Source organism: Orcinus orca, chromosome 11, assembly GCF_937001465.1.
Source record: "Orcinus orca chromosome 11, mOrcOrc1.1, whole genome shotgun sequence".
In the NCBI taxonomy this organism is placed as follows: Eukaryota; Metazoa; Chordata; class Mammalia; order Artiodactyla; family Delphinidae; genus Orcinus; species Orcinus orca.
Window position 1 is genome coordinate 68610051 of NC_064569.1, and position 14750 is coordinate 68624800.

Below are 14750 nucleotides of genomic sequence, written 5' to 3' on the forward strand. Positions count from 1 at the left end.
AAGCCTCATCTGGTGCATACCACACCCCTTCCCTCACTGTGCTAAGCCACACAGCCGTTCTGTCTCTGGCCCCCTTCTCTGTTTTAGTGCCTTAGCTTTTACTGTTTTCTCTCCCTGGTACACTCTTCCCTAGTGGGTTTTTTTTTTTTTTCACTTTTGATTTTAAAATAATTTCAAACATACATAAAAGTCATTGGATAGTATTAAGAGCTCCCATGTACCCTTTTTCCAGATTAGGACACTTGCTTTCATAACCCCAGGAAAATGATCACAATCAGGAAATTACCGTTGATCAAATATTGATTAAATATTACTATCTAATCCACAAACCTCATTCAAATTTCACTGATTGACCTAATGATATGCTGTAAAAGACTAAGATCCAATACAGAACTTTATGACACACTTGATTGATATGTTTCATTAGCATTTTTTAATCTAGAACAGGTCCTCAGCTTCTTCTTGTCTTTAATAGGTTTAAAGAATAGATTAGTTACTTCATAGAATGTTTTACATTAACTGTGTTCTTCTCAATACATTGTATTGGAAAGTACACCATAGATAATTGCTGTATTACTGGTCATATTGACTGTCATCATTTGGTTAAGATGGTGCCAGTCTTCTTTACTGCAGTTAATTACTTAATTTATTTATTAATAATAACTTTAAAGTATTTTGTAGAAATATACTTTGACTCTTCATGTTAATATTGTCATTAGCACTCTTCAGATTTATGTTCTTCAAGAATTTATGTATCCCCCAAATCATTAACTACCTGAAGATTTTTTAAAAATTATAAACTTACAGCACTGAAAAATATTGCATACTTGTGAGCAGATTATACGAAATGTGAGTAAATTTATGTTAGTAGACTATTTCAAAAAAGTACTATTTATTTTCTTAAGTAATTCATGGAATTCTACACACACTAATACACACACATGTAAAAAATGTCTAAACAATGATGGAAAAATTGGCTAATATATTTTAACTCTTGTTATTTTAATAAAAGAAAAATATTTTACTAAAGTCCAAAATTGTTACTGGACTATCAATATATAATTTTCTTGATAATTGCTTTAATTTAGGAAAACAAGATTTTTTTTTAACATCTTTATTGGAGTATAATTGCTTTACAATGGTGTGTTAGTTGCTGCTGTATAAAAAAGTGAATCAGCTATACATATACATATATCCCCATATCTCCTCCCTTTTGTATCTCCCTCCCACCCTCCCTACCCCACCCCTCTAGGTGGTCACAAAGTGGTCACAAAGCACGGAGCTGATCTCCTTGTGTTATGTGGCTGCTTCCCACTAGCTATCTATTTTACATTTGGTAGTGTATATATGTCCATGCCACTCTCTCACTTCACCCCAGCTTACCCTTCCCACTCCCTGTGTCCTCTTCCTCGAGTCCATTCTCTATGTCTGTGTCTTTATTCCTGTCCTGCCCCTAGGTTCTTCAGAACCTTTTTTTTTTTTTTAAGATTCCATATATATGTTTTAGCATATGGTATTTGTTTTTCTCTTTCTGACTTACTTCACTCTGTATGACAGACTCTAAGTCCATCCACCTCACTACAAATAATTCAATTTCATTTCTTTTTATGGCTGATATTCCATTGTATATATGTGCCGCATCTTCTTTATCCATTCATCTGTCAATGGACACTTAGGTTGTTTCCATGTCCTGGCTAGTGCAAATAGAGCTTCATTGAACATTGTGGTACATGACTCTTTTTGAATTACGGTTTTCTCAGGGTATATGCCCAGTAGTGGGATTGCTGGGTCCTATGGTAGTTTCACCTCACGCTGGTCAGAATGGCCATCATCAAAAAATCTACAAACAATAAATGCTGGAGAGGCTGTGGAGAAAAGGGAACCCTCTTGCACTGTTGGTGGGAATGTAAATTGCTACAGCCACTATGGAGAGCAGTATGGAGGTTCCTTAAAAAACTGGAAACAAGATTTTTAATGATTGTTTATCTGTATTTTGTTTTGAAGAATCAATTATGTTGGTCTTTTTATATTCTTATAAAGGTTTTATTTCTATAAATTTTTTTTAAATTTACATGGTAATAGAGGTATAAAAAAGAAAGCTTTAAGGCGTAAAAACAAGATTTTAACATAAACATATGCCTTCCAAAGCACCAATTATTACTGTCAATTTACTGGAAATAATGTGAATGAAAATAGTTGAAAACCTTCTATTGATATGGAAATGTACTACTGCCCCCTTATGGAAAATACTTTAATGACACTCAGTGGTCTTACACATCTCTTTTGAAGTGGAGAGAAATAGTAACAAGATTTTAAAAATGATTCAGTTCACAAAACAACACAATTTTTTTATTTGTATAATTTTTGCCTTAAACTAACCAATGTAGAATTTCTACAAATTCCCTTCTCACATAGTATCCTTTGAATTTGTATCAGAATGACCATAGTAGTATATTTAATGGAAAACTGAAATATAATAATTGACCATTTAATTTGGAAGGTGGATAAAAATACTCATTTTAATATTTAAACTATTATTGGTTAACATGTCTGGTTAATCTAGATGGAAAAACTGAATAAGAAAATGTTGAAAATAATAGTTAACACTATGTAACATGTACTATTTAATATGCATTAGTCGAGGTACAGAGCATTCTACATATATTAACTCACTATATCCTCACATCAACTTTATGAGTTAGGTACTGTTATCATCCCTTATTTACAGATGAGAAAAAGGAGGTGTGGAGAAGTATGTGAATTACTCAGTCACTTGGATACTAAGTAGCAGAGCTGGTATTTGAACCAGGCAAACTGATTCCTTGTTTTTAACTACAAAACTCTACTGGTCTCAATGATCAAGATAATTTATTAAAAGATTTTATACATTTATCCATGATCCCTGAAAAAAACCTAGAAATTGCCAGCTCATTATTTGTTGGATCTTTTTAGCAAATGGAATGAGTAGACTAGTTTGATCCTATTTAGTAAAAGTGCGGATGTTTAGATATGACCCTGTTTATTCTCCTCTAATGCTTCTTCCTCCTTCACTATCTCCTTCTCACCTATTTCTCCTTCCTTAAAAAAAGAGGTAGGGGGAAGGAAGAGGAGACAGAGAAGAAGGAGAGAAAGAAGAAGAAATTGCATGTCCATTCTGTGCCAAGCACTATGTTAAGCCCTGGAAATACAATTTTAAATAAAACTAAACATCTAACATTTGGGAGTGTATAAGCTAAGGTGGAAAACAGAGAATCTGAATATTGTGTGATGATGTTATTCCAAAGATGACAGAGCACATAAGCAGGGCAAACAACTCCACAAAGGAAAATACCTTCTAAACTGAGAAATGAAAGATATGTTGATTCTAGCCAAAGATAAAGAGGAAAATGGGGAGGGATGGAGAGCAATCCAGATACATAGAATGGTGTGTGGAAAGAAATGGATTAGGAGGGATTCAGAACATTTGAAGTATAAATACATCAGTTACATGTGGCTGGGGTGTAGAACGTGCCAGGAAAGAGATGAACCAGAGGCGAGGCAGAGACGTATTGCAGAAAACCAGGTCTCTCTGCCATCGTGAGCAGTCTGAACTTTATCCTGAGGGAAATGCAGAGCCTTAGACAGATTTTTAAGAGAATAATCAGAGCAGAATTATGCTTTTAAGTGCTCTACTTATCTGCCTTTTTCTCTAGAAATGAAGGAAAGTAGTGAAGTCTATACTTTGTTATTACTCTCAGCAGCATTAGATTTATATTCACCAGGGAAGCCGAACATAAATGAACACAGCTTCAGCCTCCTTCGTTGTGGGCTGAAGTGTGTTCTCCAAAAGTGTATGTTGAAGTCCTGACGCCTGGCACCTGTGAATGTGACATCTTCTAGAAATAGGGCTTCTGCAGATCAAATTAAGTTAAGATGAGATCATATTGGACCAAGGTGGGCTCTAATCCAATAAGACTGCTGTCCTTATAAAAAAAAAAAAAGAGGGGCTTCCCTGGTGGCGCAGTGGTTGAGAGTCTGCCTGCCGATGCAGGGGACACGGGTTCGTGCCCCGGTCCGGGAAGATCCCACATGCCGCGGAGCGGGTAGGCCCGTGAGCCATGGCCGCTGAGCCTGCGTGTCCGGAGACTGTGCTCTGCAACGGGAGAGGCCACAACAGTGAGAGGCCCACGTACCGCAAAAAAAAAAAAAAAGAAAAAAAGAAGAGACACAGACAGGTGAAGAGAGAACACCATGTGACCATGAAGGCAGAGATTGGAGTGAGGCATCTTTGCCCAGCACCACTGGAACTAACAAAAAGGCATGGAAAAGACACTCCTCTAGAACCTTCAGAGCGAGCATGGCTTGATTTCAGACTTGTAGCTTTCAGAACTGTGGGAGAATAGATTTCTGAGGTTTTAAGCCACCCAGTCTGTGGTACTTTGTTAGGGGAGTCCTACTTAGTTCTGCCCTTAGGCCTTCATATGGGGGTCACTACAGAGCACTACAGAATCCACCAAGTGATAGGCAGTTGGCTCATGAGAAAAGGCCATCATTATATTTGGCAAGATATTTTTCCATATTTTCCTCTCTCTAAATTTTCTATATGGGTATGTCTTTACGTAAATGCAATTGTCTAAGCACCCAAGAAGTTTCCTAAGTTAAGTGTAGTGTCTTCTCATTCACCCGCCAAGATAATAGTGCATGAAGAAATACTCCCTGGGCAGGTGATTCCCAAGATTTTATATGGATGCCATGATGGTAGTAAGAACAAATGAGTTATTGCATGTGGATGTGGTAGCAGACCTGTTAGCAGAATCTGGCTCTTAGAATGTGTTATTTCATTAGAATGTGTTATTTCATTAGAACATATGTTTCTTAATTTTTTAAACAATCATTTTGAATGAATTTAGACGAGGAGCCCAGTTTCCAACATTCCCTCCTGCTCTCTAGATTCTCAAATACGTTTAACTTGAAGGATCCGAGTTTGTCACTATACACTGTCCATCTTGCTTTGCATATATGTACCTGCCATCTGACTATATTATGCTTATAGAGGGCAAGAAGGGTCTGCACTGATCTGGTTCTTCTAAGGCAATACAACAAACCATTGCTACCCCCATATGAAGGAGATTTGGGTATCCCTGTTCACAGTCAAATTTCTGGTCCCTCAGGCTTCATTCTTTCCTTTGCTTCTTAGTTCCCATTTCTTCCCTCAGTCCCTGACTCTTGACTTTTGGGCTACATTGTCTATATTCAGCCCTGCATTCATTGGTTGTATCTTGTATTTGGCTGTAATCTACAAGAGGCATAAGTTTGGTAAATATATGTGGAATAGAACAGAAGTATATAATGTCTTGGCCATTTCTAAATCAAGAAACGTAATTTGTCTTGGCATCTCAGGGCCAGTCTTACACACAGGAAATATAGGAAGTACTTATATGTGTCTTGATTTTTGTGGGTTCTGGAAAGCCTCAAGCTGGTAAAGAATCATCTTCAGCTTCTGGAAAATGCCTGAATATAATGTCCACTTAATATGGGCCAGCAACTGTGCTGAGCATTTTATCTCATTATCTTCTTTAATTCTCATAATACCTCTATATGGTAGGTACTGTTATTAATCTCACTTTACAGATAAGGAAACTGAGCTCAGATTGGCTTGATAAATTATCTAGAGTCACATAGTATTAAGCGGTAGAGCTCATATGAAGAAAAAATTAAATCCAATTCCAGGACCAAAGTCTTCTTTTATATATATCAAAGAGAATATTTGCATATAGGTTCTTATAAACTTAGAATTCATTTTTTAGTAAAATGTTACCCAACCTAAAAACGGAAAAAAGTGGTGCTGCTTTAGTTGAATAGAAAGGAGGGTGGAGTAAGTAAAAACCTGAAAAAAACCTAGAAATTGCCATTAAGGGTGGATTAAGGGTGGAATGGATTTAAAGCTGCACTCTCTATTAAATGGTGGCTGCCACAGAGAGTGGAGCTAAAGCCTAAAACTCCTACTAGTCATTCATTCCTTGACTAATGGATATGAATTAAGGAGAAAAGCACAGAAAAGAGCAGAACACTGCAGCCAGAAATGGGCAAGGAGGGAGGAAAGAGCTGAGAGAACCTGGTTGAGGTAAAGCTTAAGGCTACCCAGGTAAAATTTATAAACACCTAGCTTAAAGGGTGTTAATAAAGAGCAGGGATGAAATAGATAAATTCTCTATACCTAGCTGCCCAGACCTCAGTATTGGAGCTCTTAACAGAAATGATTACATTTCACTGTTTCAAAAGTTTGGACTCTAATTTTCAGTAGCCGAGTCTCCAGATTTTCAAATCCTAAAACATACTGTGCTTCTTAAAACATGAATAATGTGCGGAAACTACTTTTCTTTTTTTTTTTTAAATTAATTAATTAATTAATTAATCTTTTTGGCCACACTGTGAGTCATGTGGCATCTTAGTTCCCCAACCAGGGATCAAACCCTCACCCCCTGTACTGCAAGCACAGAGTCTCAACCACTGGACCACCAGGGAAGTCCCTGAAAGCTACTCTTCTAAAATTTCCATAGTTTATGCTAAGCAATGACCCTCTCCCAATTAGTTCCTTTGTGCTCTTTAAGATGCTGTTAGGGCTACATTCTAAGGTGAGAGTTCCTAGTATTTCCTTTGTGTGAAATCAATGAGACAAATCTGAAACCTGGACAGCACAAGGTTCCAAGTCAGCCTTGAGAGGTAATCAATAAGAGCAGGTGAGGCTGCCATGCCTGGCTGATCAGTGAAGGATATCACAACCTGGGAAAGGAACACAAGGTCCCACAGTCCACTCCTCTGTCTAGTGCACACAAGTATGCTCTTTCACCAGAAACATCTCCCTATTTTTTTCTGAACAGACCAGAATTGTTTTGCTTTCTTTAATGATATTACACAGGCAATGCTTTTTTTTTTTTCTGTTAAAAGACACAAACTCATTCACATATAAATTACTTTCCTTTCTGATGACTAGGATGATGATGTAAAGACAGAGATTTAGAATTTTATTCAGACTATTGTTAAATAATTATCGTCATCATTTTCATTCAGAAATAGGATCATTTAATGACAAAAATATTTTCTCTCTATCCCAAAAGCATTCTTAATGTCCTTGACATTACCTGAAATTATTTGGTCATAGTAAAGAAATACGTATGCCTTAATCATACACAACTATTGAATTCCTGTGAAACAAACTACTTGTGAAAGTTCAGGTACTTTTTCATTTAATCATGGCAAAATCAAGGCAAAATCTCTGAACTAGTGCTTGTCATCACTATATGCATTATAAAGTTTAGTTTTGTAATAAGAACACCAAAAAATGATGCTTCTATCTATCACCCCCATTCTAGAGGTTATGCTCACTCATCTGCCTGAAAATAGAGAACCAGTTTTAAAAGCCTTATTTGAAAAAGTTGGAAATGTGAAAAATTAAAAACTTTGAAAAATTCAAGTGTAAGATATGGACTACTGTATTTTTAAAAGAACACAGAAAGGTGTTCTGAAAGAACACCACAAAGTGATGACAAAAAGGGTGTGTTGTTTCTGCTATTGAAATTCAGCTGTAAAATTCAACAGGAAGGTAGCTTAATGTACTTGTTGGGGTTGGGATTTGTTTGAATATAAATATTTTATGAAGAGTGGCAAAAAAATAAAAATGAAAAACTTTTGGATGAGAAAATGCTCTCTGTTTAGTGGATATGAGCTATGATTATGAGTTGAAAAGTAAAAATAAAATAGTAAATTTCATATAATGATACTACAGTGTATACTATGTAAATAAGTAGATTTATTCTACTGAATCTAAGTCCTAGAACCAGTTTATCAGTGACCTCACTTGGCTAAAGAAATGGGGAATAGCCGTTTCTATTTAGAATGGCTGGTTGGTTGTTCGTTTAGTTGTCTACATCAACATTGCAGTACTTCATACAGTAACTCAGAAAAAAGGATTGGGATGATTAAATCTCATAGGATTGTTTATAAAAGGGCTGAATAAACATAATTCTACTTAAAAGTGTATTAAGTGGGATTAAGAACCAAGATGGCAGAGTAGAAGGACAAGCTGTCACTCCCTCTTGCGAGAACACCAGAATCACAACCAGCTGCCTGACAATCATTGACAGGAAGACACTAGAGCTCACCGAAAAACATACCGCACATCCAAAGACAAAGGAGAAGTCACAATGAGACAGTAGGAGGGGTGCAATCACAGTAAAATGAAATCCTATAACTGGTGGGTGGTGACTCACAGACTAGAGAACACTTACACCACAGAAGTCCACCCACTGGAGTGAAGGTTCTGAGTCCCACGTCATGCTTCCCAACCTGGGGGTCCGGCAATGGGAGGAGGAATTCCTAGAGAATCAGACTTTGAAGTCTAGTGGGATTTCATTGCAGGACTTCGACAGGACTGGGGGAAATTGAAACTCCACTCTTGGAGGGCACACAAAAAGTAGTGTGAGCATCAGGACCCAGGGGAAGGAGCAGTGACCCCAGGGGAGACTGAACCAGACCTACCTGCTAGTCTTAGTGGGTCTCCTGCAGATGTGGGGGGTGGCTGTGGCTCACCCTGGGGACAAGGACGCTGGCAGCAGAAGTTCTGGGAAGTACTCCTTGGCCTGAGCCCTCCCAGAGTCGGCCATTAGCCCCACAAAAGAGCCCATGTAGGCTCCAGTGTTGGGTTGCCTCAGGCCAAACAAGCAACAGGGAGGGAACACAGCCCCACCCATCACCAGCCAAGCAGATTAAAGTTTTACTGAGCACTGCCCACCAGAGAAAGTCAGCTCTACCCACCACCAGTCCCTCCCATCAGGAAACTTGCACAAACCTCTAAGATAGCCTCATCCACCAGAGGGCAAACAGCAGAAGCAAGACGAATTACAATCCTAGAGCCTATGGAACAAAAACCACATTCACAGAAAGATACACAAGATAAAAAGACAGAGGGCTATGTACCAGATGAAGGACAAGATAAAACCCAAGAAAAACAACTAAATGAAGTGGAGATAGGAAACCTTCCAGAAAAAGAATTCAGAATAATGATAGTTAAGATGATCCAGGATCTTGGAAAAAGAATAGAGGCAAAGATCGAGAAGATGCAAGAAATGTTTAACAAAGACCTAGAAGAATTAAAGAACAAACAAACAGAGATGAACAATACAATAATTGAAATGAAAACTACACTAGAAGGAATCAATACCAGAATAACTGATGCAGAAGGACGGATAAGTGACCTGGAAGACAGAATGGTGGAATTCACTGCTGCAGAACAGAATAAAGAAAAAAGAATAAAAAGAAATGAAGACAGACTAAGAGACCTCTGGGACAACATTAAATGCAACAACATTCGCATTATAGGGGTCCCAGAAGGAGAAGAGAGAGAGAAAGGACCAGAGAAAATATTTGAAGAGATTATAGTCGAAACTTCCCTAACATGGGAAAGGAAATAGCCACCCAAGTCCAGAAAGCTCAGCGAGTCCCATACAGAATAAAACCAAGGAGAAACACACTGAGACACATAGTAATCAAATTGGCAAAAATTAAAGACAAAGAAAAGCAGCAAGGGAAAAATGACAACATACAAGGGAACTCCTGTAAGGTTAACAGCTGATTTCTCAGCAGAAACCCTACAAGCCAGAAGGGAGTGGCGTGATATGCTTAAAGTGATGAAAGGGAAGAACCTACAACCAAGATTACTCTAACTGGCAAGGATCTCATTCAGATTGGACAGAGAAATCAGAAGCTTTACAGACAAGAAAAAGCTAAGAGAATTCAGCACCACCAAACCAGCTCTACAACAAATGATAAAGGAACTTCTCTAAGTGGGAAGCACAAGAGAAGAAAAGACCTACAAAAACAAAGCCAAAACAATTAAGAAAATGGTCATAGGAACATACATATCAATAATTACCTTAAAGTGAATGGATTAAATGCTCCAACCAAAAGACACAAGCTTGCTGAATGGGTACAAAAACAAGATCCATATATATGCTGTCTACAAGAGACCCACTTCAGATCTAGGGACACATACAGACTGAAAGTGAGGGGATGGAAAAAGATATCCCATGCAAATGGAAGTCAAAAGAAAGCTGGAGTAGCAATACTCATATCAGATAAAATAGACTTTAAAATAAAAAATGTTACAAGAGACAAGGAAGGACACTAAATAATGATCAAGGGATCAATCCAAGAAGAAGATATAGCAATTATAAATATATATGCATCCAACATAGGAGCACCTCAATGCATAAGGCAACTGCTAACCGCTATAAAAGAGGAAATCGTCAGTAACACAAAAATACTGGGGTACTTTAACACCTCACTTACACCAATGGACAGATCATCCAAAATGAAAATAAATAAGGATCAGAAGCTTTAAATGACACAATAGACCAGATAGATTTAATTGATATTTATAGGACATTCCATCCAAAAACAGCAGATTACACTTTCTTGTCAAGTGCACATGCAACATTCTCCAGGAGAGATCACATCTTGGGTCACAAATCAAGCCTTAGTAAATTTAAGAAAATTGAAATCATATCAAGCATCTTTTCTGACCACAACGCTATGAGATTAGAAATGAATTACAGGGAAAACAACGTAAAAAACACAAACACATGGAGGCTAAACAGTACATTACTAAATAACCAAGAGATCACTGAAGAAATCAAAGAGGAAATCAAAAAATACCTGGAGACAAATGACAGTGAAAACACAATGATCCAAAACCTCTGGGATTCAGCAAAAGCAGTTCTAAGAGGGAAGTTTATAGCTATACAAGCCTACCTCAAGAAACAACACAAATCTCAAATAAACAATCTAGCCTTACACCTAAAGGAACTAGTGAAAGAAGAAAAAACAAAACCCAAAGTTAGCAGAAGGAAAGAAATCATAAAGATCAGAGCAGAAATAAATGAAATAGAAACAAAGAAAACAATAGCAAATCTCAATAAAACTAAAAGCTGGTTCTTTGAGAAGATAAACAATAATTGATAAGCCATTAGCCAGACTCATCAAGAAAAAGAGGGAGAGGACTCAAATCAATAAATTTAGAAATGAAAAAGGAGAAGTTAAAACAGATACCACAGAAATACAAAGCATCCTAAAAGACTACAACAAGCAACTCTATGCCAATAAAATGGACAACCTGGAAGAAATGACAAATTCTTAGAAAGTTATAACCTTCCGAGACTGAACCAGGAAGAAATGGAAAATATGAACAGACCAATCACAAGTAATGAAATTGAAACTGTGATGAAAAATCTTACAACAAACAAAAGTCCAGGACCAGATAGCTTCACAGGTGAATTCTATCAAACATTTAGAGAAGAGTTAACACCCATTCTTCTCAAACTCTTCCAAAAAATTGCAGAGGAAGGAACACTCCCAAACTCATTCAATGAGGCCACCATCACCCTGTTACCAAAACCAGACAAAGAACACTGCTAAAAAAGAAAACTACCGACCAATATCACTGATGAATATAGATGCAAAAATCCTCAACAAAATACTAGCAAACAGAATCCAACAACACATTAAAAGGATCATACACCATGATCAACTGGGATTTATCCCAGGGATGCAAGGATTCTTCAATATATGTAAATCAATCAATGTGATAAAACATATTAACAAATTGAAGAATAAAAACCATATGATCATCTCAATAGATGCAGAAAAAGCTTTTGACAAAATTCAACACCCATTTATGATAAAAACTCTCCAGAAAGTGGGCATAGAGGGAACCTACCTCAACATAATAAAGGCCATATATGACAAACCCACAGCCAACATCATTCTCAATGGTGAAAAACTGAAAGCATTTCCTCTAAGATCAGGAACAAGACAAGGATGTCCACTCTCACCACTATTATTCAACATAGTTTTGGAAGCCCTAGCCACGGCAGTCAGAGAAGAAAAAGAAATAAAAGGAATACAAATTGGAAAAGAAGATGTAAAACTGTCACTGTTTGCAAATGACATGATACTATACAAAGAGAATCCTAAAGATGCCACCAGAAAACTACTAGAGCTAATCAATGAATGTGGTAAAGTTGCAGGATACAAAACTAATGCACAGAAATCTCTCGCATTTCTATACACCAACAACAAAAAACCTGAAAGAGAAATTAAGGAAACACTCCCATTTACCATTGCAACAAAAAGAATAAAATACCTAGGAATAAACCTACCTAGGGAGACAAAAGACCTGTATGCAGAAAACTATAAGACACTGATGAAAAAAGTTAAAGATGATACCAACAGATGGAGAGATATACCATGTACTTGGATTGGAAGAATCAATATTGTGAAAATGACTATACTACCCAAAGCAATCTACAGAATCAATGCAATCCCTATCAAATTACCAATGGCATTTTCTACAGAACTAGAACAAAAAATCTTAAAATTTGTATGGAGACACAAAAGACCCCAAATAGCCAAAGGAGTCTTGAGGGAAAAAAACGGAGCTGGAGGAATCAGACTCCCTGACTTCAGACTATACTACAAAGCTACAGTAATCAAGACAGTATGGTACTGGCACAAAAACAAACATAGATCAATGGAACAAGATAGAAAGCCGGGAGATAAACCCACACACCTATGGTCAATAAACTATGACAAAAGAGGCAAGGATATACAATGGAGAAAAGATGGTCTTTTTAATAAGTGGTTGAGAAAACTGGACAACTACATGTAAAAGAATGAAATTAGATCACTCCCTAACAGCATACACAAAAATAAACTGAAAATGGATTAGAGACCTAAATCTAAGGAAAGACACCATAAATCTCTTAGAGGAAAACATAGGAAGAACACTCTTTGACATAAATCACAGCAAGATCTTTTTTGATCCACCTCCTAGAGTAATGGAAATAAACACAAAAAAAACAAATGGGACCTAATGAAACTTAAAAGCTTTTGCACAGCAAAGGAAACCATAAACAAGATGAAAAGACAACCCTCAGAATGGGAGAAGATATTTGCAAATGAACCAATGGACAAAGGATTAATCTCCAAAATATATAAACAGCTCATGCAGCTCAATATTATAAAAGGAAACAATCCAATCTAAAAATGGGCAGAAGACCTAAACTGACATTTCTCCAAAGAAGACATACAGATGGCCAAGAAGCACATGAAAAGCTGCTCAACATCACTAATTATTAGAGAAATGCAAATCAAATCTACAATGAGGTGTCACCTCACACCAGTTAGAATGGGCATCATCAGAAAATCAAAACAAATGCTGGAGAGGGTGTGGAGAAAAGGGAACCCTCTTGCACTATTGGTGGGAATGTAAATTGATACAGCCACTATGGATAACAGTATGGAGGTTCCTTAAAAAACTAAAAACAGAATTATCATATGATCCAGCAATCCCACTACTGGGCATATACCCAGAGAAAACCATAATTCAAAAAGACACATGCACCCCAGTGTTCATTGCAGCACTATTTACAATAGCCAGGTCATGGAAGCAAGCTAAATGCCCATCAACAGATGAATGGATAAAGGAGAAGTGGTGCATATATACAATGGAATATTACTCAGCCATTAAAAGGAACGAAATTGGGTCGAGTACCAGGGGACGAAAACTGAGACACATTTGAACACGTTTCCCGATCACACGGTGGATCATACTCTGGGTTCCACATGCATGTTTTAGCTGAAGGAAGAATCCCTTAAACCTGGAGAATTGAGACCCATGGAATGGGTACCATGCAATATGACTTCAAAGGGTCTGCATTTGCTCACCGAACCTCACCAATCCTATCACTGCTGCGTTTATGCCACTGTGCACACGCTTGATTCTCTTTCGGAGACATATAAATCCATAGGTTTTAAGATTCTTACTAGTCAGGTATATTCTTAGGCATTTAATATGGGGTGTTGAGTCCATTTCGTTGAGCAAGGAGTAGCTCTTGTCTATTACATATTTGGCTTATGGAACGGTATCTGTGCTCATTTCAATCTCTGGTTTTATGTAGCACCCCAACTCACCTTTCCCCTTAAGCAAGCATAAGTTGGTTTTCTAAATTTGAGACCCTGTTCTGTTTTGTAATTCAGTTCCTGTGTAGCCAAGTTTACATTCCGTGTATTAGTGATATCTTATGATGTTTCTTTTTCTGTGTGACTTATTTCAGTTAGAATCATCGTACCTGAATCCACTCATTATGCTGCTACGGGCCTGATGACATAGATTTCATTGCTGAGTGATATTGCATTGTACGTAAGTACCACAACTTCTTTATCCATTTTTCACTTTCTGCGATATTGAACTTGTACCGTAAACGAGGTTCTTGTAAACAGAGCCGTCCCAAACTTTGCGGTGGCTGTGTCTTTTTGATTTTAATTTCCCTAAGCTATAGGACCATAAGTGGAAGTGCCCTAGTCACATAGAGACTGTCATACAGAGTGAAGTAAGTCAGAAAGAGAAAAACAAATATCATATATTAACGCATATATGTGGAACCTAGAAAAATGGTACAGATGAACCCGTTTGCAGGGCAGAAATTGAGACACAGATGTAGAGAACAAAGGTATGGACACCAAGGGGGGAAAGCGGTAGGGGGGTGGGGGGGGTGAATTGGGAGATTGGGATTGACATGTATACACTGATGTGTTTAAAACTGATGACTAATAAGGACCTGCTGTATAAAAAATAAATTAAATAAAATTCAAAAGTTAGAAAAAGAAAAAAGAAAGTATGTAGTGAAAATGAATCATACAATGAAACTACCTGT